General features: G+C 34.0%; 1 pseudogene; it reads right to left on the bottom strand.

Annotated features, from left to right (window-relative positions):
• Positions 1-3,808: 3,808 nt before the first annotated feature.
• LOC115841290 (GTP-binding nuclear protein Ran-like) lies at positions 3,809-4,195 on the bottom strand (annotated as a pseudogene).
• Positions 4,196-6,436: the final 2,241 nt, after the last annotated feature.

Genomic DNA, 6,436 nt, shown 5'->3' with positions numbered 1-6,436 from the left:
TAATAAATTTAAAATATATTCATGGTAAAAAAAAGAAAAATATACATAAAACAATATAAAGGAAAACAATACTCCTTCCTCATCATCTCATGATTTCCATTTCCAAGGTTATCTGATTTGTGCTTGGCCTTTCAGAAACTTGCTATGCATGTATACTTCTATTAATGTGTGAATGCATATATATTTAACAAGAAGTTAAATAGGAGCTCTAGTTACTAAGGCTCTAACGCTGATAACCATAGGTGAAAAGTATAAGCACTCCTTTGATCCAAAGAGATGTGCTATGCAGATTATGCTAAGATAGCTCTGTGGCCATCTCCCATTTCCAGCCTATATATGAGAAGGCTAGAGAAATTGGAAAGTGAGACTTTCTTTTAAGATCATTATTATTGTGTATACTTCTCCCTCATAACAACCTAAATAAGAATAGCATCAAGAAATGTATTTATTCAGAATAAGAATGTCTGCTAGGAGGGGGACCTACATGTTATGTAGTCTTTTTTCCCTTTCCTTCCCACTCTGCCTGTCTAGATGCTTACTGAGCTGCAGAAACTTGCTGAACAAGTGTTGCAAGGCAGGAGTGGAACTTGGTGACAGAATATAGGAGAAGTCAACTGATGTCCACTGGAATTAATGTAGACAGAGACAAGTGCTTAGCTCTTACCTAGAACAATCCAATGAAGAGGATTTCTGCTTCTAGCTGTGCAGTATACTAGAGATTCAGTGAACCCCTTGTGAAGCAATACATCAAACATTCTGGATAAAAACATATAGATAAAATACCAAAGACATGATGCACGAAAGAAATTATTGAGAAACTGGAATTCATTAAAATTAAAAACTTCTGCTCTGCAAAAGACAGTGTAAAGAGAATGATCAGACAAGCCACAGACTAGGAGAAAATATTTGCAAAAGACACATCTGATAAAATACTGTTATCCAAAATATACAAAGGACCCTTAAAACTCAATGATAAGAAAACAAACAACCCAATTAAATATGGGCCAAACATCTTTAACAGGCACATCACCAAAGAAGATATACAGGTGACAAATAAACATGTGAAAAAATGCTTCACATCAATGTTATCAGGGTAATGCAAATTAAAACGAGATACGACTACATAATTCTTAGAATGCCAAAATCCAGAACACTGACAACACCAAATGCTAATGAGGATGTGGAGCAGCAGGAACTCTTGTACATTGCTCATGGGAATGCAAAGTGGTACAGACACTTCAGAAGACAGCTTGATGTTTTTTTACAAAACAATACTCTTACCATGCAATCCAGCAGTTATGCTCCTGGGTATTTAACTAAAAGAACTGAAAACTTATGTGCACACAAATATCTGCATGCAGATGTTTATAGCAGCTTTGTTCATAATTGCCAAAACTTGGAAACAACTAAGATGTCTTTCAGTAGGTGTATGCATAAATAACTGTGGTATATCCAGATGACAGAATATTATTCAGTGCTAAAAAGAGGTGAGCTCTCAAGCCATGAAAAGAGATGGAGGAAACTTAAATTCATATCACTAAATACAAGAAGCCAATTTGAAAAGGCTGCATACTCTATGATTCCAACTATGTGACATTCTGGAAAAGGCAACAGTATGGAGATGGTGAAAAGATCAGTGGTATGCATGTGTGTGGTGAGGGGGTGGAAGATGGAGAAGGAGGATGAACAGGAGAAACACAGAGAATTTTAGGGCAGTGAATTTGTTCTGTATGATACTATAATGATGGATATACGTCATTGCACTTTTTATATGTTAGAGATTATATATTTTACATTATATGTTTGTTCAAACCCATAGAATGTACAACACCAAGAGTGAACCCTAATGTAAATCATGGACCTTAGGAGATTATGATGTGTAGGTTCATCAACTGTAACAAATGTACCACTCTGGTGGAGACTATGCACATATGGAGGCAGGGAATATATGGGAAATCTCTGTACCTTCCTCTTAATTTACTTGTGAATCTAAAAGTGCTCTAAAAAATAGTATTTTTTAATAAAACATATATAAAATAGAATATTTAAATACATGACTGAGTTGAGGCCAGAAACAACAAAGAGGTATAAATCTATGGCAGTAAAAGAGAACTGGAGATGGCATTTGACCTGGCACTATCTACCTATCAATGTGGACAGAAGCTGGGTTTTAATAAATCACCTGGATCATGAACAAGAGACAAAGTCTGGGGTTTGAGTGTGTATAGTGAGATATCAGAGAGAAGAAAACTCGCATGAGACCAAGATCTGCAAAGAGTGATACCCTCACTGAGTAAACTGGGGAAAACCCCACCACACAACATAAGATTGTGACCATATGACCATGTTTTGTTTTTGGATCTAGATAGAAGAGAAAAAAATATACCTACCCTGAAATTTCCTAATCATAAGCCTGAGATCTACCTGTATGGCCCATAAAACTCCAAGTCAAAAATTTAGAGTCAGATATGCAAGGATTGCAGTTACAGAAATTATGAGAAACAGAATACAAAATAACTATGCTTATACTTCAATAGCTATGATATACTTCAAGAAATAGTAAATGGAAATGAAAATAAGAGGACATAAAAGAAGATTATTGAAACTGGCTAATCAGATTTGAAAATGAACCAAATAGAGGCTCTAGAAATCTGAATATTAATAATTAAAATTAAAACCTCAATAGATCAGTAAATTATACCTAGCTGAAGAAAGGATGGACCTTGAAAATAAATCTAAAAAAAGAATACAACTATAGTACAGACAGACAAAGAATGAAATAAAGTTAAAGAGATCTTAAAAGCTATGAAGGGGCTTCCCTGGTGGCTCAGTGGTTGAGAGTCCGCCTGCCGATGCAGGGGACACGGGTTCGTGCCCTGGTCTGAGAAGATTCCACATGCCGCGGAGCGGCTGGGCCCGTGGGCCATGGCCACTGAGCCTGTGCGTCTGGAGCCTGTGCTCCGCAACGGGAGAGGCCACAACAGTGAGAGACCCACGTGCCACAAAAAAAAAAAAAAAAAAGGCTATGAAGGATAAAGTGAAAAGACCTTTTATATTCTTCATTCTAGGGCCCAGAATGATTAAAGAGAATGAGAAAGTTATGGATTGACTTTTATTTATCTTGCTTATGATCTTTTGCCTCCCTGAATCTGTATGTCTTTCAATAATTCATGAAAATGATCAGTTTTTCATCTTTTTAAATATTGCCTATGTTGGTAGTAAATTTTTTCAGGTTTTATTTGCTTAAAATATTTTTATTTTCCTTCCTTTTAAAAGAGAGTTTCACTGAGATACAGAATTTTAAATTTGCTAGTTATTTCTTCTCAACATTTTGAAAATGCCATTTCAATATCTTTTGGTACCTAGTATTGTTCTTGGAGCAGCTGTCAACCTAATGGTTATTCCATTGTAGGTTTGATGGATTTTCTTTCCTCTACTTTTTTTTTTTTTTAAAGATAGTTGAAATACAACTTTATTCTGATTCTAAACAAAAAGGAATGGAAACGACAGTAACAAACAAGATTCCACCACTGAATATTATGATGTGACTGTAGCAGTCTTATACTTGAAATTCAAGGAGGAAACCACTGTGTTCCAAAACAGCTAAATATGCAGGTCCAAAAAATGAAGGTATTTTTTTAACTGCCACATTCACTCTGAAGCCCATTCATCTCCTTCAGCATCCCAAAGATTAAACACATGTTCTGCTTAACTATGTAACAAAGTGGCAAACACGCTGCACTACTGACATCACAGGACAGTTGCCTATAAAACTAGACTTCTGACGCTGGGATCCAGCTTCACTTTCTCACAAGTCATCATCTTCATCCGGGAGAGCAGTTGTCTGAGCAGCCTCTAGATTATGCTCGTACTGCGCTGCCGTGGCTGGGTCCATGACTGCCTCTGGTGGGGTGAGAGCAGACATGGCGACGAACTCCAAGTTAGGGTCTCCGATCAGATTTCTAGCAAGCCAGAGGAAGGGCTTTTCAAAGTTGTAGTTACTTTTGGCAGAAATGTCATAGTACTGAAGATTATTCTTTCAGTGGAAGACAATTGACTTTACCTTAACTTTTCTGTCCTTAATATCCATTTGATTTCTACACAACACAATGGGGATGTTCTCACATAGTAGTACCAGATCTCTGTGCCAGTTAGGCACGTTCTTGTAAGTAACTCTTGATGTTACATCAAACATTCATAACGGCACACTGAGCTTGGATATAATAGCCATCTCCCAGTCCAACAAATTTCTTCTGACCAGCTGTATCCCAAACATTGAACTTAATAAGTCCTCTGTTGTTATGGAACACAAAGGGGTGGACCTCAACATCCAAGGTAGCTACCTACTTCTTCTCAAATTCACCAGTCAGATGACGTTTCAGGACTGTAGTTTTTCCAGTACCACCATCATCAACCAATACAAGCTTAAACTGAACTTGGGGTTCTCCTTGGGCTGCTATCGTGATGTTACTTCCAGAAGCGTCTCCACCCCCATCTATCTTTCCTCTACTTTTAATATCATCTGTTTGGGGTGCTACAGAAACTCAATAAAGAAACTTGAGGGAGGGAAATAATCCCAGAAATGTATGAGATGCAAGAGGAATGATGAGCAAAGAAAAAAAGTAAACATAAAGCTAAAGAAATAATAAAATGTGTAATTATTGGCATTTCAAAAAACCAAGATAGAGAAATTCTTATGCTACATTCTCTAATTACAATGCAATTAAGTTGAAAATAATAACATAAATATAATTAAAATAATTCCAAACTTTTAGAAATTAAAAAACACAGTTCTAATGGAAATTTAGAAATATTATAATTAAAGCAAAAAATATATAAATATTACTTGTCAGAACTTGTGAAGGTAAACTTATAGACTTAAAGTCTTATTAAAATAAAGTTGAAAATTGATGAAATAAGCATTTCAATAAGCATTTCTAATTTCAATAAGCATTTCAACAAATTTCTAATTTGTTAAGCATTTCTTAACAAATTAGAAAAAGAACAACATAATGAACTCAAAGTGAAAGAAAGGATATAATAAAGGAAAGAGCAGGCACAAATGAAAATAGAAAACAAGATAGAGAGTATAAACAAAAAAATTGGAATGGTTAATGCAATTGACAGACTCTAATCAAAAACATTAAACGTCACAACAAAAAGATTAGGAATGAATAAATGAACAAAATAAAAACACAGGAGGTATTTTAAGTATTCTAAAAACCTTATGGCAAAAATCTTGAAAAATATTTAAAATAGACAATGCTCTAGAAAAATAGAAATTACCAATCCAAAATAGAAATCTGTGTTGTTATAAAGCAAGAAATACATTTATATGCTCATGTAGCAATAAAAAAAATTGAATCACTAGATCAAAAGAGTATCATAAAGAAAACCCTAGGTCCAGATAATTTTATGAATCTCACCAATAATTTAAGAAACATATAATTTTGACCTTAATGTATTTTCAGAAAATATAAAACGGGGACCATTCCCCAACTTTTTTAATAAAAATGGTATGTGCTTGATACCAAATTCAGACAAGAATACAAAACAAGGTAATTGTAGCCTGAATCTCCCTCCTGACTAAAGAATCAATTCTAAATGCACTTGAATTAAGCTCTCAAACATACTGTTAAGGTGATATATGAAGTTAGAGTTGGTTTAATTAGAGGAATAGAAAGTTTGTTCAGTAGTAGAATATCTAAGTGTCTGTATTAAAATTTTAATGTAGAAAACTTACTATTATTGCAATAGTTGCAGAAAAAAACATTGTATAACATTTAACAATTATTGATAAAAGCTCTTAGTAAAATAGAAATAGAAACTTTCTTAATTTTACAAAAGATATATCCACACATACACACAAACACACAAAACATAGCAAGTATTCTACTTAACATCAGAAGCAAGAAAATGTGTCCATTAATGGTTCTTTTTTATCTTCCAGTTTTATTGAGATATAATTGATATACAGTACTGTATAAGTTTAAAATATAATGATTTGACTTACACCATAAAATGATTATCACATTCAATAAGTTTAGTGAACATCTCATATAGATACAAAATTAAAGAAAAAGAAAAAAAGTTTTCTTTTGATTAGAACTCTTAGGATTTACTCTCTTAAAAACTTTCATATCTAACATACATCAGTGTTAATTATATTTATCTTTTTGTAAATTACATCCCTAATACTTATTTATCTCATGACTGGAAGTTTGTACCTTTTGACTGATTTCATTCAATCAGTTCACCCTCCTCTCACCTCTCATGACTGGTAACCACAAATATGATCTCTTTTCCCATCAGTTTGTTTGTTTATTTTTGAAGTAGAATTGACCTACAACACTGTGTTAGTTCCTGGTACACAGCATAGTGATTTGGTACTTCCGTACATTTCAAAATAATCACCATGATAAGTCTAGTTAGGATG

The sequence above is a fragment of the Globicephala melas genome, chromosome 10 (assembly GCF_963455315.2).
Source record: "Globicephala melas chromosome 10, mGloMel1.2, whole genome shotgun sequence".
NCBI classification, from domain to species: Eukaryota; Metazoa; Chordata; class Mammalia; order Artiodactyla; family Delphinidae; genus Globicephala; species Globicephala melas.
This window is presented reverse-complemented; position numbering and strand designations above follow the sequence as displayed.